The sequence below is a fragment of the Balaenoptera physalus genome (genome assembly GCF_965194825.1).
Source record: "Balaenoptera physalus genome assembly, chromosome: 2".
Taxonomy (NCBI): domain Eukaryota; kingdom Metazoa; phylum Chordata; class Mammalia; order Artiodactyla; family Balaenopteridae; genus Balaenoptera; species Balaenoptera physalus.
In genome coordinates this window covers 177,291,752-177,319,712 of record NC_138883.1, presented here as the reverse complement: position 1 = coordinate 177,319,712, position 27,961 = coordinate 177,291,752, and the positions used below count along the sequence as shown (strand labels likewise).

General features: G+C 39.2%; 1 protein-coding gene and 1 long non-coding RNA gene across 33 annotated transcripts in view; one reads left to right on the top strand and one right to left on the bottom strand.

Moving 5' to 3' along the window:
• Positions 1–27,961, bottom strand: part of ZNF438 (zinc finger protein 438) — a 193,770-nt gene that overhangs the window by 98,187 nt on the left and 67,622 nt on the right. The gene's annotated exons all lie outside the window — the stretch shown is intronic.
• The window catches only part of LOC309656466, a 607,356-nt gene continuing 580,152 nt past the window's right edge, over positions 758–27,961 (top strand). The window contains exon 1 of the long non-coding RNA XR_014261386.1: positions 758–4,287. This is a non-coding gene — a long non-coding RNA (uncharacterized lncRNA). The remainder of the gene's footprint in view (positions 4,288–27,961) is intronic.

The window sequence follows — 27,961 nt, the reverse complement described above, 5'->3', positions numbered from 1 at the left end:
TTTGATTTTCATAAGCTGGCTTGAACTGGCTTTCTTGCATTTGCAACTGAAGGAGTCCTGATGAATTCATCATTTAATTGAAATGTTCCAAATTACTAATAATTGAATGATACAACACCACTTCTTTGCCAAAAATTAAACAGCCTAACTTCTTTTATTAAAATAAAATCACAAATAGTAAATATCATACCCATATGCCCCTTTCACCATTTAGGTAAGATACTTTGATTTTATCTGAATATTCTCATGTTTTCAGGACAGTACTACCTTGGAGAATGAGCCACATACACGTTCTGTAGTACTGCATACCCAATAGCCCTAACCCGTAGAACAATTTTCTTCCAGGGACTTCAAAAAGTCTTGTCATTTCTTTAAACCTTCTCTACTGGAGTTCTCAGTTTTTAATAAAACTCAAGTTGTACGGCTGTCTTACATAAATGCTACGTGGAAAAATGAAATAATATATCTCAAAATATTTGGTCCCTTTGGAAGAAAAGTAGGGTTTAAATGTAAAGAATTATTCGGCCTCAATCTCTGACCCAGAGACTGGAAACCAGGATAATTTCAACGCAAGGGTTTATGGGAAGGAGGCAGACAGTAATAACATGCTTCCAAGGAGGTAGGCGGGGATACTTAGAAGTCATGTGTTCCTTGGATGTGCCCCCTGGACTAACCTCCCCAGTGTTATCTCCAGGCCACTGTGCTCACCAGCCCAACAGTCAACATCTAAGCCTCTAGGTCTGAAGTTCCTACCTGGGTCTTTATCACTTTCAAGTGCATCCAGAGGCTGGGCAGGTAATCCAACACAGTGAGGAGGCTAAACATTTTTAATGTATTACGATTATCTTATCTGCAGGAAAAAGTAAATCTTATTAACATTCCAGTCTCTCTCACTCTCTTTTTTATTGGTTTAAGTTTTTTTTTTTTTTTCCATGCAGCATTTCTATCTACTATTTCTACTTTGTCCATGGCTTGTTTCATAATGCTATCTTAAATAACAGCTTTGGGCACGGAAACTCCTTGCATGCACAGAACTTGTGTATATGAGTAAGAGTGAATAACAATGAAGATAAGAATGGCTCAGTTTATTGAAACTTAGCATGTGCCATACACTGTTCCAAGTACTTTCCATGTATTACCTCACTTCGTCTTCACTTCAACCCTGTGAGGCGGGTACCATCATCCTCATTTGACAGGTGAGGGCATGGAGTCACTGAGAGGGGTAAGCGGCTGGTCCAATATTACAGAGCAAACAAGTTTTAAGTACGAATCCAGGCACCCTGTTCCAGGGATCTCTGCCCTGAAACTATTACTCTGCACTCCACCAAGAAATATGCCATCAGTTATGGGTTGAACTGTGCCCCTGCGAAATGTTACATTTAAGTCCTAAGTCCGGGTACCTGTGAATGTAACCTTATTTGGAAATAGGGTCTTTGTAGACGTACCTCAGTTAAAATGAGGTTGTCCTGGATTAGGGTAGGCCCTAATACAATATGACTGCCGTCCTCATAAGAAGAAAATCTGGACACAGGGAAGACAGCCAAGAGAAGATGGGGGCAGAGGCTGGAGTGACGCTGCCACAAACCAAGGAGCACGTGGGGCTGCCAGAAGCTCGAGGAGGAAACACGGATCCTCCCCGAGGCCTCTGAGGGAGCAGGAGCCTGCCAACACCTTGAGCTCAGATTTCTAGCCTCCAGGACAACGAGAGGACAAACTTCGGTTGTCTGACGCCACCCAGTTGATGGTACATTGTTACAACAGCCCTAGGAGGATAACACAGTCTTTCACTTATACTGAAATACGCTATCCTATCAACCTGTTATTTCCAACTTTAACACAAATGGCAGTATAAGCAACATTTAACTTTCCTCTTCATTCTATTTAAAGGAAATCAACAGCCAGGGGTGGGGCTGTGAGAACTGGAAAGCATAGGCTCCCATCTCATTGAGGCGACTTCCCGTCAGCTCTAACGGACGACAGCCACCGGCAAAGGTAGGACTAAAGCTGCCACATCTGACAGTTTTCAAGAGAACCCAGAAATCTGGATTCGCACATTAAATTAATTAACAGCAAACTCAATTAGGAACTAGTTAGACTAATACTAGTTAATAACGAATTCATGTTTAAAACGAACATTGTGCAAGCCAAACATGGTCCACAATTACGGACAGTCTCTGCTTTGTATGTTTACTTTGCTTCCTGTGTCTCCTTTCCCTTCCCGAAGGCATCCATCCACCAGATGTAGGAAGCAGGCGCGGTGCTGGCACTAGAAGTCAGGTGGGAGTCAGCACCTCAGGACTAGGGACCCCCCCTGGGATGTACGGCCGATGCGGAAGAGCCCTACACACTTCTGGGTCCAAGACTGAACAGGTGCAGCCTTCCGGATCCATATCTGAATACTACTCCAATACTATTCTTCCATGGTCTCGGCTGGTCTTCCTAAGGCATGTGCCTTTTAGGAGAGACTTAGGGCTTTAATGGGGTAAAGGTTTGGGGTAAACCTAGGACATGACCTTGGTACTTCTCAGGCTCATGGCCACTTCATTCGTAACCTTGTCCTTGTAACTTAACGAGTTCCCTACATTTCTTATCTCTTCTCTGTATACGTGAAAGAAGTTTAAGTGGATGACAATAGCTCAGAGCTCTCTTTCAGTATTCACCATCCTGTAACCTATGAACGTTGCCCAGAAACCTGGGAACACTTTTGAATAGCAGTTTTGTGAAAAGTACTTTTACAAAATGTGACTTTATTACTCAGGCTTATTAAAAACTTGAAAAATATAAAGAATCATCCTGAGAATGTTAAGGGTAACTTTAGTCCGGTAAGTCAGTGACTACTGAGCAGCCTCAGAACTTTCTGAGTCCTCGTTGGCTATGAACATTTCAGTATCTACCAGACTTCAGGCCTGGTGGATATGGTACAGAAACTAATGATTGCTTCTGGTAAGTGAGCTGAGGTACCTGGTATGTAGCCAGGACTCTCTCTGCTGCACTGAGATGTTTAATGCAGTGACGCAGTTTGGCAAACCATGGTGGTGGGGACTTACAAAACTGACAAATAGTATTTGGAAAGTTTGTAGAGCAATGTTAAGAAGTGAAATACCACAAAATCTATCCAAATCATCTCATTTAATGCTTTGCGGGTTTTTGCTTGTTTTTTGCTTAAATTAAAAATCTCTCAATCTTTCAAGGATTTTCATACCTATAAAATCATACTGAAATTCACTAGCTTATTATTCTCACAACCAACCCAAATGGTCAGTAAAGCAGGTTTTATCCCCATAGGATAGATGAGGAAACTGAAGCTGAGAGCATTAAATATTTTAAATTAAAATTTCATTATTCTCCAAAGAAGGTATACAGATTGCCAACAAACACATGAAAGAATGCTCAACATCATTAATCATTAGAGAAATGTAAATCAAAACTATAATGAGATATCACCTCACACCGGTCAGAATGGCCATCATCAAAAAATCTACAAACAATAAATGCTGGAGAGGGTGTGGAGAAAAGGGAGCCCTCTTGCACTGTTGGTGGGAATGTAAACTGATACAGCCACTATGGAGAACAGTATGGAGGTTCCTTAAAAAACTAAAAATAGAACTACCATATGACCCAGCAATCCCACTACTGGGCATATACCCTGAGAAAACCATAATTCAAAAAGAGTCATGTACCACAATGTTCATTGCAGCTCTTTTACAATGGCCAGGACATGGAAGCAACCTAAATGCCCATCGACAGACGAATGGATAAAGAAGGTGTGGCACATATATACAATGGAATGTTACTCAGCCATAAAAAGAAACGAAATTGAGTTATCTGTAGTGAGGTGGATGGACCTAGAGTCTGTCATACAGAGTGAAGTAAGAAAGAGAAAAACAAATACCGTATGCTAACACATCTATATGGAATCTAAAAAAAAAAAAAAAATGGTCATGAAGAACCTAGGGGCAAGACGGGAATAAAGATGCAGACCTACCAGAGAATGGACTTGAGGATATGAGGAGGAGGAAGGGTAAGCTGTGACAAAGTGAGAGAGTGGCATGGATATATATACACTACCAAATGTAAAATAGATAGCTAGTGGGAAGCAGCCACGTAGCACAGGGAGATCAGCTCGGTGCTTTGTGACCGCCTAGAGGGGTGGGATAGGGAGGGTAGGAGGGAGGGAGACGCAAGAGGAAGGAGATATGGGGATATATGTATATGTATAGCTGATCCACTTTGTTACAAAGCAGAAACTAACACACCATTGTAAAGCAATTATACTCCAATAAAGATGTTAAAAAAATTCATTAAAATGGTCACGGTTATTAGTGAGGGAGGTAAAACTTACACCCAACCCACCCCACCACCAATTCCAAGTTCACTGATGTTTCCCAACAAATAAAAGTCACACAGACCTGTAGCATCAGGCTGCTTAAACAGTTAGATAGCCAGACCTGGGATCAAAACCCAGTTCTATCGCTGACTAGACTTTTGACATCAGATACTTTTTTTAAACCTCTCTAAATCCCAAGTTCCTCCGTTGTAAAATGGAGTTAAGATCATAAAAGACATGTAAAGGACATGGCACGGAGTGGGTACTCAACAAATTTTAGTTCTCCGCGCTTCCCTTTCTCCTACAGGCTCCCTGAAATCTGAGCAGACCATCCATTTTCTGGTTAAACATTTGGATAGTTAGTGAAAGCCTAAGTTGTTATAAAAAAGCTAAGTCAAGAGATCTGGAGATATTGATAACACAAGAGTAAATTAACTGCCACAGGCAAAGAAGACCAGAGCAGAAACTGCTGTCACAGTATGTACTGTTAAAAAATAGCCAAAAGAGTGGTTCTTTTTAAAAAATCCATGATGTTGAATCCTTTTTCAAAGGGGACAGGTCACATCAAAACATCACACCTTGAATTTATTCTCTGCCATCTAATAAACATGGCCCATTGTTGCCAAACATAAATTATTTAAAATACGTCAAAGAGATGGGAAACGTGTCCGACTAAGGCGTGGTTTGAGCCTTCTGAGTGTGGATACGCTGGCAGCCTTCACTTCCCACGTTGGCCAGGAGTGTGAGCCCCCAGGGTCAGCCGGCCTGTCAGTGGCAAAGGAGAAGTGAAATTCTGACTGCTTTAATCTCCTCTCTGCTGCCCCCGGGTGAGGATGGGGTGGGGTGTGGTGCACTGACATCAGCAGGGGGTGGGCCCGGAGTGGAGGGGAGGGGAGGGGAGGGGAGGGTCTGCAGACGTGGCCAGGAGAGAAGCGGAAACTCAGAGGAAGGACAGCTGCTGTTGGCAGGAAGCAGGCGTGGGTCTGCTACCAGAAAAGTGAAGCGCTTATCAAATCTGTTGCTAAAAATATTAAAGCGCATAGCATAATTTAGACTATTTCTTCAAATTTCAACTAGATGCTAGAGAATTATGTGCCAGTAAGTATCGTACATGTGACTCCAGCTGTTGGCACAATCCTGCCCAGTAAGAACTGAGGTGGTCTTACTGCACATGTGGGTGCTTAGTATACGCTTTACGAGTACGCTACAGGTCGCATTCCCCATACACACAACTTCACTTATGATTATGAGTTAGACGTGGACATGAGTAGACAATGGTCTCCTTCCACTAAACGCAAACTGGCGGAAATTACTGTTTAAGTTGCCAGGTTGTAAGAGAAAAGAGATCAAACTAATGGTGAAGTCGTATAATCAGTTTATAAAAGAAATCACGCCTGACATCACTGACTCCCATACATCCAAGCACACGTACACATGTGACCTTCTCTGCTTTCCCACCACCACTCTCAAACTCAAGCTGGTTCTTATTTCTCTGCCATTCACACGCAGTTGACGAATCCTTTATCTTGGCAAACGCCCATTGCTCATATGTCACCCGTCTCAGAAGCCCCTGAGGGCTTCCCACTGCTTGAGGGACAGAGGCCTGACTCCTATGTTCGGCCCCTCCTTCTAATTCAGTGGTTCTCAACCACTGGGGGAGCTTTAAAAGATAAACAGGCTTATGTGTCATGCCCCAGAAATTCTATTTATTAGTTCTGGGGTAAGATCCAGGGACTTGTATTTTTAAAAAGATCTACGGATGAACTCTTATTCACTGCCAGGGTGGAACCGCTGGTGCCATTTTCCCACCTATTATTTCACTGACATAAACTAACCTTCTGTTCCAGCCAGTAATGCTGTTTCGTTTGTTTGTTTGTAACTCTAGTCCTCTGCTCATTCTGTTAATCCAACCTGGAATATCATTTCCTCTCCTAGCTCTTTATTTAGACCTTCACCATTGCTCTAAGACTAAATGAAATCCCACCACTATCTTTATAACCATGGTGAATCATGCCATTCTGATCATCCTAAGAACATTTGTTACCTTCCTGAAGTACTTTATGGCAATTAACAACACATTGTTTGCACTGTGAATGTTTCTTTCATACTCTGCTCCCTGATTCAGGCTCCTGGAGGGGAAAGCACACTTTTCATATTATCTTTGGTTCCCGTTCCCCAGTCCCCAGCATCTAGGACAGTACTAAACATAAAATAGACACTCACTCCTGTGCTCCAAGCTCATAAGATGACTGAACATATTAAATTCTCTAAATTTTATGGAGTGCTTTTCTTACAGCCTGACAACAGAAACCGTCAGCCTCCAGGGCTGTTTACATACACGGGTGCTTTTCATGGCAAAGCATCACTACGCCCACGTAGGAATGATAATCACTTGTCCACAAAACTGATGTCATGTCAAATATAGAGCTGATGCCTAGAAATGTGTTTTTCCTATAGAGAGAAGTATTCTCCATGTTTGTATATTTAATTCCCATAAGTCCACAGGACAACTGAAAGTGAGGAGTAGTAAAACAGCTCCTAATCTGTCAATACCTGACTTAACCCACCCATGTGATAGGACAGCTGAAGCCCTATTTACCATCCTAATCTTCTGTGGGGAGGATGAGAAGAGCAAGTGTCCCCTTGCCCTCAATTCAGAAGACATGAGAGTATCAGTGACCTATAGGTAAATGTCTCTTATGCAAATACTGAAAACCAAAAAGCTAGTGGTATGAGGGTATCCAATATGGGGGGTGGGGGCATGCCAGAGCCCCAGCTCAGACCCTCCTACTGCTCAGGCTGTCCAGAAAGTTACTGTTCTGCTTCTAGGGAATGAGAGATGTGTTTCCATATCCAGAGTTAGAGGTTCTCTACAAAACAATGTGATACACGGAGGCTGCCCTGGTACTTCTGGGTTAACTAGTCCTGGGAGGGCTGGCTGAGAAACCTAACCACTATTTATAACATTGTTTTTGTGGAAAAATGCTTTCTGCATTCCAAACAACAGAATTAGACATGAACTTTGGGACTACAGTTTATTTCTGAGGCTGGGAACTGACTGTATCTTGTTAATTACACCACGGTCAGTGTTTTCCTAGGATAAGATGGCAGTGTGGAGGTCTGCCAGGAGGGCACAACGAGACAGAACAGTTGCCATGAATACGGACCATATGTGTCTGTAGGGATGAAAGACGGAGGGAATGATGGGAGAAAAGTCCAGGCACATTCTCAATTTGTTATACAAATATTTACCAAGCACTACTAAAGGTTATTGCCGAATGCTGTGTAAGACAAAAATAAGTTAGACAAGAGGTTTGATTTTCTGGCCCTCACAACCTCGGGTGGGAGATAAGACAGACATGAACACACACACTAAAGCTGCAGGGTAAAACGTGCTGAAACAGTGGTAAAAACAAAATCCTGGGTGAAGCCAGCAGAGAGGGGAAGAGCTCGTGCTTCTAGCTGGAGTGATCAGGGAAAGCTTCGTGGAGGGGTCCACACCTGAGCTGAGCCTTGAGGGGCCAGCTTGCGCCAAGATTTCAACCGGCAGAGAAACCAGAAAGGGAGGAGCAAAGGACGTCAAAGAGAAACACCAAGAAAACAGTCCAAGTCGAGACGCAGAGGCACGGACAAGAATGAGAAGTCAGAGAACAGGAGGGAGCTCAGCTGGCTAAGGCGGGGGTATTTTAGGAGCTTGGGAGAGGGCTTTGAATGCCAGGGGAAGGCGTGGATTCTATCCAGCAGTGAGTGGGGAGCCAGTAAAGGGTTTTAAAATTATTGGAGTGCTTCTACGTGCAGATCTGTCTGGCAACAAAAACAGGATAGAAGACAGAATGAAGACAGAAGACCATTAAGAGATAATTATAATAGTTGGGATTGGTTAAGATGACTTTTCAAAGCTACAGTTTTTGAATAAATAGCTAACCATTTAAGGTTCCAGTTACTAAGTATCACCCTTTAATGATCAAGAACTATTTAAAAAAGCCATACAAAGACTTAAGAAACTGGAAAACAAAACATTTGTTACAACGGAAAACCGTTTTAGAACCATTAAGTTTGGCACACAGCTGGGACTTGTTGCCTAGACTTGATACAAAAGAAAGGACGATTTTGAAGTGCTACTCTCAGTTTTAAAATAATACCTTGATTTTAAACATTCTATTTTTAATAAGCACATTAAACTTAGTAAGTAATCATCTTTCCACTATTTTCCAAGACCAGTGATTCAATATATACAAGGGGACTCTAAGATATTCTGAGCAATTCGAGCATTGAGAAAGCCTCAAAGGCGGTGAACTTAATTCTTTATGTTTTAAATCAATGTTAAGCTGATGCTGAGGGATGTGAGCAGATCACATGAGGTGACTTGACGTAGCAAACGTCTCCTAAACGTCACACTTTCAGTGTTGGTTGAGACATGACATTCATCTTTATCTGAAAACAAATGTAATGGAAGCAATAAAATTGAAAGAATTGATAGGTAGCTTACAGAAGCCAATTAGATGATTAAACATCATAAAAGAGTTATATTTAGTTCTATAAAACTGACATTACTTATATTATGTATAATTTAAGAACCTAAGATAAAAATCTCAAGCTATGCTCAAAGACTTCTAAAATAGGAAGGGTAACATATTCCCTTCCTATATTTTTTATGTCAATCTCCTAAAACTTCTGGAAAATATATTATTAGATATTTAAGCCTGATTTACACTGAGTCGTTTAAAATTTAGCTAACTATCAAGCCCTACTCAGTACTAGAGAGCAGGGAGAGATGAAGTTGAATAAGAGATAGTTCCCGTCCTCAGGAAACCCACAAACCACCAGAGACAGACAGACAAACTTGAAAAACTCCACATCAAGGCAAATACTATAAATGCTACAAGTGGTACAAAGTGCTTCGGATTTGGGGGAGGGTTACTTACTACAGGGAAAACGTGCAGAGGCTCTGTGTTATGGACTAAACTGTGTCTTCTAACCCCCCAAAATCATGTGTTGAAGCCCTAATCCCCCAGTACATCAGGATGTGACTGTATTTGGAGATAAGGCCCTTTAAGATATGATTAAATTAAAATAAGGCCTTTAGGGTGGGCCCTAATCCAATCTGACTGGTGCCCCTATAGGAAGAGGAAGTTAGGACACAAGGAGACACACCAGGGGAAAGACCACGTGAGGACAAGGCAAGAAGGCGGAAACCTGCAAGCTAAGGAGAGAATCCTCAGAGGAAATCAAGCCTGCGACACCTTGATCTCAGATGACTAGCTTCCAAGACTGAGCAAACAAATTTCTGTTGTTGAAGTCACCCAGTCTGTAGTATTTTGCTACATAGTCCCAGCAAAGTAACATGCTCTGTAAAGGTGACATGGAAATACAGTTTGAAAAGAGATAGGACTTTTAACAATCGGATAAAGGTAAGGTTTAGAAACAAATAACGTTCCAAGAAGAAACAAAAATTATTTTGTTTTAGGCACAGAGGCCACAATACAGGGTATGAGCTCAGAAAAGTCAGTATACTTCTATAATAAAAGCATAGTCTGGGGGTGAGGAAGAGAAAAGGGGGGAGGGGAGGGAGTGAGGGAGGAAAAGCAGGAGGGAGGGAGGGAGCAGGAGACCCACAGACCAACAGACAGACAAGGACTGGAAAAGGGGTTGAATACTACATTCAGTATATGCAGTTTTATTTTATACATAAAAAGAGCCACCAAGGGTTTTCGGTAGAAAACTCATTCGAATTTGTATTCTAGAAAGATGGCTCTGGTTTTAGAGTTACTATGAGAAGATTCGAAAGATGAGACCTGTTTTGTTACTGTAGTAGTCAAGAGGAAACCAGGGCAACTGCAATGGAATTAAAAAGTCAAAAATACACTGAAGACGACGTGCTTGAAAATGAGAACGAGAAGAACCACGCCATCAGTTATGCAAGACTGCGGGCTGGAACAGTCACGAGCATCCAGTCGGACGGTCACGAACGCAGTGTCCTCGGCCTCCACAGACCTTCCCTTTCCAGCACAACCTTGCGTGTGTGCACTGATCATTACTTTAAGACATCAGCCAGTCCAAAGACTCAGCTCACTTCTGACCTCTTACCCTAGAACTTGAAAGCCCAACCTATGATCAACCTATAAAAATCCTAAATTCATTTCCTAAAGCAGGCAGTCCTTCAGAGTCATCTGTGTGGTCTCTCTTGTTACAGCAAGTCAATAAGACAGCTTGCTTATCTTCTAAAAGGTTTATTTATGTGAGGGGGAGCTTTCCCCAAAGTGTGAGGTCCATCAGTGAAGTCAAGGAAGAAGAGCCGAAGGAGGGAGCACGCTGTCCTGTCTGTTCCGGGCAGAAGGAGGACCGAGAATAACCTAAGAGCCACTGGTGAGCTCAGAAGGAAATTTCAGGACGGCAGGAAGAGAGAACAAAAACTTCCAGTAATTGGGGGAATTAAAGAAAGTGGAGAAATGGAATTAACTACTCCAAGAGGGCTGGCATAGTTTGAAAGGAAAGCTGAATCTTTAACAAGAATTGTTGTTGTTGTTTTCATTTTTAATGCCAGTAAAAGGAAGAGAGGTTAATAACGGAGCAAAGTCAAGAGAAGGTGGGAAAAGAAGTCTGGTGAGAGTTCGCCACGTTAAGAGGAGCAACTGTTCTTTCTTTATGGTTAGAAATGGAAGAAAGGATGGGTGAGGGATATAGATAAAAATTATTGTGTATAAGGGCGTACAGTGGAGGGAGTTAAGATCAATGGCAGGGCCATCTACTGTGATAGAGAGGGGGGAGGGAAAGAGAGGTGGAGAGACAGTATATAACTGAAGAAATATCTGAATTTGAGGCTTTGAAGGGAAAAAACTAGCCAGAGAAGAGGAGAAAGGAAAACAGAGGGACTTTCAGTATTTGAGATCTTGAAATGAGTCTGGTTGACAGAACTGATCAAGTTAAAGAATATAACTTGTTATAGTATATAGTTAAAAAATAGCACTGCCTACGAAAGCCAGGTTTAAATTTCTGCAGAGGAGAGGGAAGAATTCTGGGGGTAAGATCAAAATTATAAAAACTTATTCAAAATAGAGCAGGGGGTCCAGATGACATGCGGACCCAGAAGTAGGTCGGCAGTGGAACTGGGGGCTCCATCTGAACAGGGTAGGTCTGACTTCTTAGAGAAAGGGGGTAATAAGAGTAGGGCTCCACCCAGGTTGATAGGTGAAAAAACACCATTCTCTCTCTCTCTCTCTCTGCCTTATCTGTTTGGTGAGAGAGGGTGAAAGACTGACCACACATGTGACCAGTCTCTCACCCTCTCTTAGAACTTGCTTGCCCAAACCTGCATACATTCCCCTCTCATCCACACGGCAGACTCAAAAGGGCAAGTTAGGTCAGTCCAATGCGAAGGGGTAGGATGACTAGAGTCAGATCTAAGGATGCTCTTTTACCCAGTTTCCCCACAAATAAGGCTGACATTTTTATGCCAACCTGAGTTATGTCTGCTTCTCAAAGGTTCGGAAGCTGGCAGAAGGAAAATGTGATATAATTAATTGGACCCCTCAAACTCCAAAAAAAGGGATGAAAAGTAGATAAACAGAAATCAATCTGAAGGAAACTATATGGAACGGGAGTTGATTCTAAACCTTGTCAGCCACAGTGAAGTTTTACATCAGAGACCTAAAACTGAGACCTAGTTCAGGTGAAGAATATTACTAGAGATGGGAAGATTTCAAAGTATGGATTCAATGCCTTTTTTGTTTTTGGCTGCATTGGGTCTTCGTTGCTGCACACGGGCTTTCTCTAGTTGTGGCGAGCAGGGGCTACTCTTCGTTGCGGTGTGTGGGCTTCTCATTGCAGTGGCTTCTCTTGTTATGGAGCACGGGCCCTAGGCGCGCGGGCTTCAGTAGTTGTGGCACGCCGGCTCAGTAGTTGTGGCACGTGGGCTCAGTAGTTGTGGCACGTGGGCTCTAGGGCGCGCGGGCTCAGTAGTTGTGGCTCGCGGGCTCTAGAGCGCAGGCTCCGTAGCTGTGGCACACAGGCTTAGTTCTTCCGCGGCATGTGGGATCTTCCCGGACCAGGGATAGAACCTGTGTCCCCTGCATTGGCAGGTGGATTCTTAACCACTGTGCCACCAGGGAAGTCCCAGATTCAATGCCTTTAAAAGGTATAATACTATTTACAATTTTTACTTTTTTGTGTGTCAGTTTGGTAAGGAATTTGTCCATTTCATACAAGGTGTCAAATGTACTGACATAAAGTTGTTCATAGTATTTTCTTATCCTTTAATATTTCTGGGATCTCTAGTAATGTTTCCTTTTTATACCATATTGTTAATTTGAGCTTTTTTTTAAAGTAGGGGTTTATCAATTTTATTAATATTTTCAAAGAAACACCTTTGACTTTGCTAATTTTCTTTGTCTTTTTTTCTGTTAGTTATTTCCAGTTTATTTGAATTTAGTTTGCACTTCTTTTTCTAGCTTTTTGAGATGGAAGATTAGATGGTTGGCTTTTAATGTTACCTTTTAAACAAATGCATTTAAAGCTGTACAATTCTCCCCAGGTACTACTTTGTGTCTCACGTTTTGATACTGATTCTGTTCAATATATTTTCTGATTGTGGTTGTGAGTACTTCTTTGACCTATGGAGTATTTAAAAGTGTGCTGCTTATTTTCCATGCAAATTGAGAAATTTTTTATCTTTCTGTTATATATTTCTAGTTTAATTCCACCATGGAACATATACTGTATGATATCAATCCTTTGAAATCTGTTGAGATTGGCTTTTTGGCTTACCACATGTTCTATTTTAGTAAAAGTTCCATGCATGCTTGAAAAGAATGTGCATTCTGCAATTGTTGGAAATAATGTTCTATAAATAGCAAATAATGTTCTATAAATAGGTCAAGTTAATCACATTGTTTAAATATTCTATCACCTTACTGATTGTTAAAAATCTGCTGGTTGGACATATATTAAGTTAACCTTAAATAACAAAATCATATCTGCATTCTAATATACATTAGGTGCAGACAAATACTGTTTGATTCTGCTTATATGAGGCACCTACAATAGCCAAATTCATAGAGTCAGAAAGTACATTGGTAGATGCCAGGAGCCCGGGGGTGGGGGGAAGGGAATAGGGAGTTGGTGTTTAATGGGGACAGAGTTTCAGTTTAGGAAGGTGAAAAATTTGGGAGATGGATGATGGTGAGAGCTGCACAACAATGTGAATGCACTTAGTGCCACTGAACTGTACGGTTAAATATGGTTTAAATAGTATGCTTTACATTATGCGACTTTTGCCACAATAAAAAAAATTTTTTTTTTAAAAATCTGCTTGTTATATTAGTGGTTGAAAGAAGGTTGTTAAATTCTCCAACTATGACTTACCTACTTCTCCTTTTTGTTCTGTCAATTTTAGCTTTATATATTTTGAAGTTATGTTGTTAGGAACATATAAATTTAGAACTGTTCTGTCTTCCTACTGAATTGATCCTTTATCATTATAAAATGCCCCCCTTTATCTCTCATAATTCTTCTTGGCATAAAGTCTGCTTTGTCTGATATTAATATACAAGAGTATTTTTAGTCAGTATTTGTATAGTGTACCTTTTCTTTTTTTCCCATACCCTTTTATGTGATATATAACTTATGCAAACTATATATTTTTTCTTTTTAAAAAAAGAGAAAAACAAATATCGTATATTAATGCATGTATGTGGAACCTAGAAAAATGGTACAGATGAGCCAGTTTGCAGGGCAGAAGTTGAGACACAGATGTAGAGAATGGACATATGGACGCCAAGGGGGGAAAACTGCGGTGAGGTGGGGATGGTGGTGAGCTGAATTGAGCGATTGGGATTGGCATGTATACACTGATGTGTATAAAATCGATGCCTAATAAGAACCTGCAGTATAAAAAAGCAAACAAAACAACTAATACTAAACTTTCATTGGGTTATTTGTATGGAAATATGTTAATATAAATGTTTCAGACGTTACATGAAATTTCTAAAAATCTTGTATTTGTATGGAAATATGTATGGAAATATGTTAATATAAATGTTTCAGACATTACATGAAATTTCTAAAAATCTTACATGTTCTGGTATAATGTTATAAGTAACAATCCTAGTTATTACTTTAAAATGTATATCTCAGAAATAACTAATTTTCTTGTCAACTGCATTATTATGAACTTTCATCAAATCTTTTACCGTGGTCATTTTTAAGTCTTTTGTCATTTACAGACAGTTCTGGGTGTACTCTGATGATTTTGCAAATATGTTCCTATAAAAGGGTTTCATCTACAAGAAATTCATGGAAAAGACTCTGACAAGTACAGGTTTCTGGTAACTGACTATACTGCTGAACTGAATGAATAAGCATTTTCAGAACTCTGATGAAAAACTGATGAACTCATAAAAGTGCTAACAAAAGATCAAGATGAAAAACAACAATTAATTACATGGGACTGAGTGAACTGATGAGGACGAGTATAATTTTTGTGACTTTCTGTCTGAATTAAAAAAAAAAAAAATCCCACAAGGACTCAGAGGCAAAGAATATACAAATCAATTTTCACTGCAAAGTAAAGGAGCTGTTACAGTGGAGGATTACTGGACTGAATGTCAATATTATGACATAGTATGAGTGTGTTTCATGTTTGGTAATTGCAATCATTGTTGCTTTTGTTGTGGTCATCCATGTACAATGCTTGGTGACAGTCTATTTATCTCTTGTAAAAATAAAATACAGTGTATGTGTGTGGAAAAAAAAAAAAAAAAGTTGTACTGACACAGAAATACACCATGGTATTTTGTTAAGTAAAAAAGCAGTTTATAGAACAGAAAAAAAAAAAAAAAAAAAATCTATTCCAAAAATATCTGTTTTTTAATTGGAGGAATAAGCCTATTTACATGTAATTTAATTATATTTAAGGATACCTTTCTGTTATAAATTTTCTATTCATTCCATCTGCTCTTTTTTCTTCACTTATTCCTCTTTTTTTGATTAATCAATTTTTTATTATTCCATTTTACCTTTGGTGAAGTTTTTTTTTTCATTTAAACATTTTTGTAATATTTTTAGCAATTATCTTACAGATTATAAATACTTCCTTGATTTACAGCTGACTTTTACCACTTCCTGAGCAAGACAAAAATATCAGTTTAACTCCATTTACACCTACTGGCCCTTCCACTGTTTTCAAATATTTTATTTCTACGTATGTTTAAAGCCCCACAAAACATTATTATTGTTGCTTTCAATGGTCTGAATTCAATCTTTTATATTTACTCATATATTTATGCTTCCCTATGCTCTTCATTTTTCCCTGAGCTTTTATAGTTCACTTGGGATTACTTGTTTTCAGACTGAATAACTTTCTTTAGTATTATTGTACTGTGGGTCTACTTGTGAGAAAGTGTCACACCTTTTGTCTAAAAACATCTTTATTTTGCCTTCAATTAAAAAAAAAATATTTTTGCTGGGTATAGAGTTTCAGGTTTGCCATATTTTTCCTTTCTGCACTTAAAATTTAAGGATGTCATTCCTTTATGATCTGATTTTAATAATGTCTGTAGGACAATCAGCCACCAATCTTACTGTTGCTCCATTGAAGGTAGTGTGGTTTATTTCCTTCAGTTGTTTTAAGATTTTTCTCTTTATAGCTGTTTTTCACAAGTCTCACTAAGTTGTACTTAGGTGTGGTTTTCTTCATATTAATCTTGCTTGGGGTTCACTAAGTTTCTTATGCTTCTTGAACTTGTGGATTGCTATCTTTCATCAGTTTGGAAAACCTTTGGTCATTATCTTTTCAAATATTGCTTTTGCTCATTCTCTCCTCCTGGGACTCCAATCACATGTACGTTAGATGAAGTGACTCAATCCCCTATGTCTCTTAAGCTGTTTTGTTCTTTCCATTCCTTTTTCTTTCTGAGCTTGTACTTTTTCCCACTGAACTGTCCTTTAGTTCACTAGTTCTAGTTATTTTTGTTGTGCCTAGTTTGCTCTTAAACTCAAATCTTAATTTCAGATACCATATTTCTCAGCTCTAGAATATCAATTTGATTATTTTTTGACAGATCCCAACTTTCTGTTGAGACTGTTCATCTTTTCATCCACTTTGCTAGCCTCTTCCTTTATTTCCTTTAACACATTTACAACAACTATAAAATCTTTGTTTGGTAACTCCGAAGTCTATATCATTGGTGGATCTGCTTCTCTTGTACCTTCTTCTTTGAACTTTTTTTTTTTTTTTTTTTACTTTTCACATGTCACATAACTTTTTAGTTTATTATCAATACTGTCAATGTAACAGCCATAAAACTGTGGTTGATGTTAACTTCCCCAGTGAGGGCCCATTCTTTCCTCTATTAGACCGGTAGGGTGAGAAGCTGCTCCCTTCAATCTAATCAGCTTACTTCTGGTGTAAAACATCTCAAAGGTGAAATCAGTTGTGTGTTTATTGCAGCTGCACCCTACTCCATCACATGGAGACTGTCTCCTAAGCACTGCAGGACTGCAGAAGACTTCACTGCATATTTCCAGCTCAACTTCCCAACCTCCCATCCCACCCCCAGGCTCAGCAAACAACCTATGGGGAAAACTAGCTGTGTGTCTGAGGCCTCCCTAGGTTCCAGTTCACCATGCCAGACTATGTGACCATCAAAATTCCCATGGTTCCTCTTTCCCCTCATAGAGTTTCACTTCCATAGCAAGCTTGATCCTTAGCCAGTGTCCATTCTGAGCAAACACGCTCGGGAAGAATGACTGCCAGCAATCTCATCTCCTACATGCTCCTCCATTTCTGCTATTTCAGTTCATTCATCACTCTTTGTTTTCATAGCTCTCTGAGGTCTTCAAAAATATGACTGTGCTTAAGAGTGACACAAACATTTTGAAACCTCTCCCACTGAGAAGTGGGTATATATGTCTCTCCCCAACCTTGAATTTGGGTAACCTCTTTGACTTATCTGACCAATAAAATATGGTGGATATGACAAGACACCAGTTTCTGAGCCTAGAGCCTAAGACACTGACAACTTTAACCACTTATATCTAGGAATATATATATGGAAGGCACTGAACTGACACTAAAAAGGGCCAACTAACCTGATCTGGTAAAAAAACAATAATAAAACAGCTTTTGCTTTCATCAATTTTCTCTATTATTTGTCTGTTTTATAATATTTTATTTTATTGATTTCTACTTCTTGTTTTCTACCTTCCACTTACTTTGGGTTCATTTTGCTTTGATTTTTCCAGCTCCTTAAGGTGAAAGCTTAGATAATTGGTTTTAGACTTTTCTTCTTTTCTAATGTTTGTATTTTAAAGCTATACATTTTCCTCTGAGCACTGTTTTAGCTGCATAAATATTGATATAATGTGTTTTCATTTTTCATTCAGTTAAAAAATATTTTCTAATTTTTCTTGTGATTTCTTGGAACCATGGTTTATTTTAAAGTGTACTGTTTAATTTCTAAATATTTGGGGGAGGAATTCTAGATATTCTATTGTTATTTATTTTTAGTTCAATTTAGAAATAGTAAAAGAAAATATCCTGTATAGTTTTAATCTTTTAAAATCTATTGAGACTTGTTATATGATCTACCTTGATGAAAATTCCATGTGTACTTGAAAAGAATGTGTGTTCCTCTATTATTGAGTGCAATATTCTATAAGTGTCAATTAAGTCCACTGGTTAACAGTGTTGTTCCAGATTCTAGTTTTTATTAATAGTCTGCCTACTTATAAATCAAATGCTGAGAGAGAAGTGTTTGAGACTAACTACAACTGTAGTTTTGCCTATTTATCCTTTCTGTTCTGTCAATTTTTGCTTCAAGTATTTTGAAGCTCTGTTATTGGGCTCATAGACATTTAGGATTGTCATGTCTTTTTGATAAATTGATTCTCTTGTCATTATGAAATATCTCTCAATATCACTAGTAATATTCCCTGTTCAGAAGCCTATTTTGTTGTATATTAATACAGCCAGTCCAGTTTTCTTAATGATTAGTGTTTGCATGGCATATCTTTTTCAATCCATTTACTTATAACCTGTGTGTTCATATATGAAGAGGATTTCTTGTGGACAGTATGTAGTTAGTAGGTCTTGCTTTTTTATCTAGCCTGATGAGCTCCACCTTCAGAGCATTTAGACCATTTATACTCAATATAACTATTTATATGACTGAATTCAAAGTAAACATCTTGCTATTTTCTATTTGCCCGAATTTATCCTTTGTTTCCTTTTCCTATTTTTTCTTGCCTTATCTGGAACTGAATATTTTTTAGTATTTCATTTTATCTCCGCTGTTGGCTTATTAGATGTACCTGTTTCTTTTATAGTTTTAGTGGTTGCTCTGGTGCTTAAACTATAGCTCTTTAACTTACCACAATCTAACTTCTAATAATATTACACCACTTCACATATAAGTAAGAATTTTACAACAGAAGATACCTATTTCCTCCTTCCTCTCTTTTGTGCTATTGTCACCATAGTCTAATTACAGTGAGACTGTCATGCTGAAAAAGCTAGGTGTAGGCACTCTGGTTGACAGCCCCAGCCAAGAATAGCTTTTGAATGATCCTTGTCAAAGTATCAGAAATGTGAGTAAAACTGTCTTGGACTCTTCAAACCAGCCCATCCTTCAACTGAATGCCACCAACTAACCTCAGCTGATGCTACATGGAGAAGAATAACCACCGTCTGAGCCTGCCCTTTTCACTGACCTACAGTTTGTGAAGTACAACAAAATGGTTGTTGTTCTAAGATTACAAGTTTTTAGGTAATTTGTTACAGAGTTAGATAACCATAACAGATACTGGTACATGGAAGTGGGACTCTGTAATAAAAATCTTAAAATAGTGACATTGGCTTTGGGACCAGGTGGTGAGCAGAAACAGGAAGGGCCTCAAGAATACTGTTAATGAAAGCTTAAAGGACATTAGCGAAAATGTTAACAGATGGAGAAATGACAAGCCCTCTTACACAGTGGTGGAAAAATTGCAACACTATTCCTTGCATAAAATAGAAAAGAGAAAACGTGCCCAATAAAGTGGCAGACTTGGGTAAGGAGATTGCCAGGCAGAAGGCTGAAAGTGATAGTCTCTTTTAGCCAAGTATGATATGGAATGCAAAGAGAAAGATGAGTTACAAAAGAACTCTTCCATTTTCAAGCAGAATTTAGAGCTAACAAAAGAATCGTTTCATTTTTCAAGCAAAATTTAGAGGAGCCAGGACTTGCTCTTTTCAAACATAAAACATTTTCTCATCCCCATTCTCCCCAGACAGAAAAGTAAGAAATAGCTTCAAAGTAAAGATCAAGTCCTTGGCTCTGCCAGTAAAGCATGGTTTCAGGATAAAAATTTCTAGAGTGTGACTGTAAAATACTGTATTGAGACTGCAAAATGATTTAAAGTTGTATCTAGTTCAGTTCTAAGAATCTTAAGAGTGTGCATCTTAGACTCTCTTTTCTAGATAAAAGGCCTCTAGGAATCTTGAGGGTGTGCCTTTTGGACTCTTTCAAACAGAAAAGCTTCTAAGAATCTTATGGGTATCGTCTTCTAATGCCTTGACACAAAATCTGAAGTAGAAAAAAGCATATCTCAAAACAAATGTGGGTGTGACTTCTGTCTAACGGAGTGGATTATAATTTGATACACAGGAATCTCACAAAGTTTTCAAAAGAATTATGTCAGATCGGACTGAAAGGAGCAGAGAGAGAACAAACTGAAAAGATGCTTCTGGACTCTCAAATTTCTACAAGCAGGAAGCAAGGCTGGAAAGACTACCCAGTTGGTAAACATGAACCATTTCTTATAGAAAAAGCTGGGTGACTCAGAATTGCTAGAGTGAAGCCAGGAGCCATGGACAATCATTTCAAGGGGGTGGAAATGACCTAATAAAGAAAGGACAGGGCTTCCCTGGTGGCGCAGTGGTTGAGAGTCTGCCTGTCGATGCAGGGGACACGGGTTCGAGCCCTGGTCTGGGAGGATCCCACATGCCGCGGAGCAACTGGGCCCGTGAGCCACAACTACTGAGCCTGAGCGTCTGGAGCCTCTGCTCCGCAACAAGAGAGGCCGCGATAGTGAGAGGCCCGCGCACCGCGATGAAGAGGGGCCCCCACTCGCCGCAACTGGAGAAAGCCCTCACACAGAAACGAAGACCCAACACAGCCAAAAATAAACATAATAAATAAATAATAAATAAAAATTTTAAAAAAAAAAAGGAAGTACAACATCAGAATTTCAAAATTACTATGAACCAGTGAAAGCTATGTACCTCTTGTTTCCTGGATTTTGAGTGGAAATGTTTACTTCAGATATTCTATGCCTGCTTCTCCATTATATGTTGAATAAATAACTTGTCTCTTGAGAGGAACTACACCAGAGGAGCTTCCTGCACATCTGGACCTGACTTAAATGACAAGGTCCTGGATCTGAAGCTTGAGGGTAAAGCCACAGTGGGATGAGAATTCTGGAATTCTTGGAAGGGGTTGAGTATATTCTGAACATAGGAGGAATGCAAGATCATTTGTGGCCAGAGGGTGAACTGTGGTAGATTAAAGATGATCACAAGTTCTCTGATACCGCTTCCACTGAGAGGCCACGCCTATGTCCCATCTCACAGAAACTGGGAGGGCTCTGGCACTGCTTTGACCAACACAATATGGCAGAGGTGATGTGGGGCCAGTTTCCAGTTTTGGGCCTTCCCTTAAAGCACCTTCCCCTTCCTATCTCTTGGAAAATTCTCTCTAGGAGTCCCAAGCCACAATAGTAGAAGTCTGACTACCCTGAGGCTATGCTAGAAAGATCATGTGAACACAGTCCTCTACCTTTTTCCAGGTACCATATATGTGAGTAAGATATCCTGGATCCTCCAGAGCATCCAATCCATCTACAAATGAATACCATCCAGTGATAGCAGTCAGTGCAACATGGAATAGAAAAATCAACCAGCTGAGACTGCCTGAACTCCCAACCCACGGAATCATGAGCTATACAGCACAACTGCTGTTTTAAACCACTCAGTTTTAGCGCAATTTATTATGTAATAACAGATCACTGAAACAGTGATTTTTTGTAATTTACTTAGGTCATTTCAGGGGCCACGATGTCCTGCCTCTAACCTCTACAACCGAACTGGAAGCAGAAGCCTAAGCCTAGGTCTTATTCAGAAGTAATCTGCAAAGTTCGTTATAAGGTAAAATGGTTTCTTAGAGATAAAAAGGCCAACATTCTCAGAGATACTATAAAACAATTCTCCAAACATAATAAACCTCAACTAAGCTACTGCAATTAAAACCAACAATTTTCTTCTTACTAAGTAAGCTACTGTTCACATATAATCAAGCCAAAAGATGCACGCGCAGGTTGTCCTGTAGTTCATTTAACAAATGCTTATTTAGACACTTTCTCGTGATTAAAACAAGACTAGAATTACAAATACAAAATTAAGACCATTTGCAGTAGTCTCAAGCAGTGATTTTAAAAAAGAACATAAAGAAATACTGGTGTATTAAGATAAATTATTAAGTACAGACCAGGTAATAGCTGTTACTAAGGTGATAACATATACGTATATATATACACACACACGTGTGTATGTGTGTGCGCATGTGTACACTCATATCTTTTTCTAAATGGAGTGCCCAGTGCCAGTGTGTTTACTGCAGCATCATAACAGCTAAAAACTGGAAACGATTTAAATATATATTTAAATATAGGAAAATAGCTAAGAAGGGAATAGAGAAATGAAAGGAGACCTTACTTTTTTATTCTACATATTCTATACTTGACATACGAATTAAATAGTTAAAAATGTTTTACAACAAGCATGCATCACTTGTGAAAATTCACAATGAAAAGCACACCATTCCAAGCTGATGTCTGTGGCCATAGTCTACTGTCTTTAGAGACAGAATGAGCCCTTGGTCTAAGCAGTCTAAGCACTGGAGAACAGCCAAAATTATTTCTCAGAGAGAACCATAACCCATCAGCACATATTTCTTCAGGCCACAACTACTCACAGGTGGTAGACAGTCTATTTAAGTACTTCTCCTCCTCAGCTTTCCTAAGAGGAAGCCAATCCTACTCCCCACCTCGCTGGCTATTAAAGCAAATGGCCCCATATCTAACCTGTAACTGAGAACAACTGCATTCTAGGTACTTGCCAGGGAGTGAGATGCTAAACTTCCTGTTACTCAGTTTTCACCGAAATCTCCTGCAGGACTGCCATCTGTCTATCAGTCCAGCCATTCTTTGCTCTCTAACCGCGTGTCTGGATTAAGAGGGACCACCCAAGAGCAGCAGCGTTCTTGGCTCTGTCCCCTTATGCTCACCTCCCCATTCACGAAGCAGAGCTGGTGTGTTTTGTGAACTGCCCTTGATGTGCAGCCACTAGACTGCCGGAAGGGAGGTTTAAGAGACAGGTGTGGAGAAGAGCGCTGGCAGTTACTGACTCCAAGGATGCCGCTGAGGACAGAGCTGAGTGCGCTGCACCATGACTGAAAGGATATGCTTCTCTTTGAAGTACGATTATTCGGTGTCTCCTAAAATGCTGGTAAAATTTGACTTTGTAAACACTGGAAAACACAGCTCACCTTAGGAGAGGTCTCTTTAAAGAGCGCGGAGCAAAATCTGTGAATCACCTCAAGCAAATAAAGGAGCTTTTATGAGACGCATTGTGTGTCCTACCCTTAGCCCATCTGTCCCATTTTTGTCACCCCTCTTTTTTTTTTTTTAACAGTATTGAGATACAATTTACATACCATGAAATTCATCTGCTGTAAGTGTACAGTTCATTGACGTTTTAGTCAATTTACAGAAGTGTGCAATAATCACTAAAACCCAATTTTAGAACAGTTCCAATACCCTCCCAAACTCCCTTGAGTCCATATACAGTCAATTCCCATGCCCACTCCCAAACCTCCTCTGATTTGCTCTACGTAGACATCTCCTACAAATGGAATCATACAATTTTTAGTCTTTTGAATTTGGCTTCTTTCACTTAGTATAATATTTTTGAGGTTCATCCATGTGTCAGCACATATCAGTATTTTCCCTTTTTTCAACTGCCAAATGGTAGTCCAATGTTTGGACATACCACATTTTGTTTATCCATTTAAAAGCTGAGGGACATTTGGATTGTTTCTCATTTGTGTCTATTATGAATAAAGCTACTATGAACAATGGCATACAAGTCTGTGTGGATATACGTTTTCATTTCTCTTGGGTAGATTCTGAGAAGTGGAACTGCTGGATTATTATGGTGTAATGGTTAATTCTCTGTGTCAACTTGGCTGGGCACAGTGCCCAGAAATTTGGTTAAACTTTATTCTGGGAGAGTGTTTTTGGATGAGATTTACATTTAAATTGATGGCCTCTGAGTAAAGCAGACTGTCCTCCATAATGTGGGTGGGCCTCATCCAATTAGCTGAGGACCTGAAAAGGACAAAAGGCCAACTTCTCTGCACAAGAGGCAACTCCCCAGAAGATGGCCTTCAGACTTCATCAGCAACGTCGACTCTCCCTGGTTTTCCAGCAGATTGGCTTTGGACTCAAACTGCAACCCTTTCCTGAGTTCCCAGCCTGCAAGCCTCCCCTATCAGCTTTTGGACTCACCAAGCCTCCACAATCCTGTGAGCCAATTCCTTAAAATAACTCTCGTCCCACATACAAACACATCCTATGCGCTCTGTTTCTCTGGAGAACCTGACTAATGCATATAGTAAGTTGGTTTAATTTTTAAAGAACTGGCCAAACTGTTTACCAAGGTGGGTGTACCGTTCTACAGTCCCACCAACAATGTATGAGAGTTCCTGCTTCTCCATATCCTAGACATTAGATATCGTCTGTCTTTTTGACTTATGGGCATCCTGCTGGGTACAAAGTCGTTATCTCACTGTGTTTTAAATGTGCATTTTCCTACTAACTAATGATGCTGAGCACATTTCCATGTGCTTATTAGTCATTTATGTCTTGCTTGATGAAATCTCTATTCAGTTCTTTTTCTCATTTTAAAATTGAGTTGTTTGTCTTATTATTGAACTGTTAAAGTTCTTTATATGTTCTAGACACAGTCCTTTATCAGACATGATTTGAAAATATTTTCTCTGTGGCTTGTCTTTTCAGTTCCTTAACTGTGTCTTCTGAAGCACAAAAGCTTGTAATTTAATAAAGTCAAATTTATCAATTTCTTCTTTTATGTCACATGCTTTTGGTGTTATATCTAACAACTCTTTGCCTAATCCAGGGTCATGAAATTTCTTCTGTGCTTTCTTTTACACGTTTAAGAGTTTCAGCTCTTACATTTAGGTCCATAATTAACTTTGAGTTAATTTTTGTGTATGGTTGATTTTTATGAGGAAGTTCATTTTTTTTGCATAAGGATACCCAATTTCCACAGAACCATTTGTTTAAAAGAGAACCTTTTCCCTATTGAATAGTCTTAGCAGCTTTGTCAAAAGTCAATGGACCAAAAATGTAAGGTTTATTTCTGGACTCTACTGACTCGTATGTCCATCCTGATGCCAAGGCCATAGTGTCTGGGTTACTGTCGCTTTATAGTGAGTTTTAAAATTGGGAAGTAACAAAGTCCTCCAACTTTGTTATTTTATTCATTTATTTTAAATTTTATTTTACATTATATGCACTAATGAATACCATCTTAAATTCTGAGAAAAGACAGATGTATTTATTTACATTGCACAAAAATAAAATAAATGATATTTTAAAGGTATTTTTAAAAGAACATATTCCGCTTAAGATTTGAAAGTGACAATCACTAATGTATTCCCCTAGGAATAAATATGAAACTAAGCCTCCTCACTCCCTACACCCACATCAACAGACATTTACTGAATGCTTACGAGATGGTTCAAAGTTAGGTGCTGAAGATACAGAGATAAGTAAGACACAGTTCCCCATTTCGCACGTAAATAGAGAATGATGGTGCAGTATATTAATAGCAACAACAGAAATATGTACAAGATACAGTGGAGGCAAGGGCAAGGGATATTAACTTTAATCAGATTTGCCATCATGTAATAAGTTTGTTTCTGAAAACATGGTTTAAATTTTCTGACTTTTTTCGAAGTGAGTTTAAAAACACCACAGAGGCTAGTGTATACAAAAGCTTGGAGTAAGCAATCTTTGCATAAAATAGAGGTTCTCGCAACTAGTGAGAGCTTCTAATTTGTCCTTTGTCTTTAAGGTTAAAAAAGGAATTTACACTAATGGAAAAATACAAACAAAACAAGTATTTATAGTAGAAAGTGAAAGTCTCGTTTTACCTCCAATCCACCCTACTCTTCCCACCAGAGGTAACTTCTGTTACGCTTGGTCAACTGATCGTTCAAAGCTATAGAAGATGCAGAGAGTAGGAACTCTTGAAATAAATCATCAGACAAATCTCATACCTTGCTTTAGACAGAAGCCTCAGCCTCTTTCCCACTAACCATGACATCAGAATAGCTAGCAAGACTTAAAAATTATTATTTTTCCTTCTATATCCCATCCTATGCCCTAGAAAAGGTGAAGATTAAGAAGAAAATGGACCTAAGCAGTAGACCTGAATAATATATATGTGTGCGTGTGTGTGTGTGTAAAGTTTATAGTGACAACTACTGAAATTTGTTCTACAAGAGATTTTAATAGGTGTTCTTAAAAAAGAAAGGAAGAAAAGAAGGAAGCCGGAGGAAGGAAGGAAGGAAGAAAGGAAGGCAGGCAGGCAGGCAGGCAGTGGGCATTTCCAAAGTCAAATATATTTGGGAAATACTAGGTTAAATAAAATATCAATATTCACTGAAATGCTCTCACCTTACATAAAATTAGCTGACCACCGAACTCTTTAATCGTGGATCACTTAGTGATGTCTTGAAAGCCGAGATAGTCACAAAAATATGGGAAACAAGCACTGGCTATAGTTTCCCCTTCATGATCACACTTCAATTCATATAGCTGAACAAATGGGGATATTCAGAAATGCAGAGGGCCACATAAATTTGCTACTGGCCAAAAGACTAAAAAAAAAGTCAGCAGACCATCTTAAGATTCTATCCTTACTGTGTTAGAAAAACTGGTTTCATTTCTTTGCTGTATAATTCTTCCTTTGGCTGTTTTATACAATAAAAGAATGAAACTAGAGACAGAAGTTTGGCTCTAAAATTAAACGCACTAAAGTGTTTGTTTTTAATAATAAGTAATAATAAGGAAATACAGTCCAAGGATCCCAATAAAAATTCTATCCATTTTTAAATTTGCTTTACAAAACCAAAACAAATTGGATTAAAGGAGTTTGGGATATCAATGTAACTATTGCTGTACTGTAGAAGAACTTTTAAGGGGTTAATAAAAAACTGCTGTAAAGTTATATTTATCTATAGTGACTACCACCACCAATATCTATGCAAAAAGTAATTGTCAATTTGGATCTATCTCCTTATATGTTAGACTTCAAATCAAGATGCAACTCAACAGTGAGAGCTGTTAAACGTGCCACTGAGATTGGATGGGGCCTCTATGACCAACGTGTAGTCATGAATGATAACTTTTCAATGTATCTTATTCCTGCCTTTCTGCTGAAATGTTAAATGGGTGAGAAATTTGGAAGGACTCCCTACTGAAGTGGGTCCTTACGGTAACTCAAAGAGCTGCTGCATGGCCTTGGTGGAAGCTGTTTTGAAATTCCACTTCAGTAAAAAATAAGGAATAAATAAGTCACCGATGGAGAAAGGTCTCCACCACATACTTAAGTTTCCTGTTGCTGTTTCTTCACCACTGTTGGGAACACGAAGTGTGATAATGATCACCCACATTTATAAATGTCAAAGAGCCTCACTCCTTCTTATCTGAGCCCCAACTATTAGTTTAATGCCCGACTCAAGCTTCCTTGATGAAATCTCTCACTGCTCTCTAACTCAAGTGAAATGACTTCTCCACTAAGCCACCTGATTCTCGTTCGGGCCTCTCACATAGCCCATGATCATTTTTATGGACCTTAAGTTGCTGTTTAACTGACCAGTGTACAGATCCTGTTTGCTGAGAAGTCTGGACTCCAGGTGGTAGGACCAAAGTCACACACATCTTTGGAGAACGCACAGTACCAGGTACGATGCTGTGTATGTCGGCATTCTCTAAGTATCTGTAAGTATTTGTCCACTAATTAACATTACCATTGAGTGCTTTATGATGGCCCTAGGAATAATGATATGGGAGAAAATATAAGCATTTTCCATTCATGAGAATAATAAATGGGCTTACTGGTCTCAGGAAATGTTAACAGACTATCTATAATTTAAGTAATTTATGACTAAATGTCCTTTTTCTCTATGACCAAGTAGTAAGAGGAGAGAGGGTTACATTGTTAGACACGTGCTTAATAACGCACAGACGGAACACTTCAGAATCTACAAACGTAATCTACTTCATTCATTCAAACAACCCTCTACCGAAAGCCACCTGTGTGACAGGCTGTCTCAGGCACTGGGGAACTAAAAGGGAATGAGAACTATCAACAGGCACGCTGACCCCCTAAGGCAGATTCAAACAGAATCAATCTAAAAATTCCTCCATCCACCTTCATGGAAGACCATATTACACACGGCAGGGTGCATAAAAAATATTTTATCTCACTGCTTTAAGCCATGTAAATAGCTT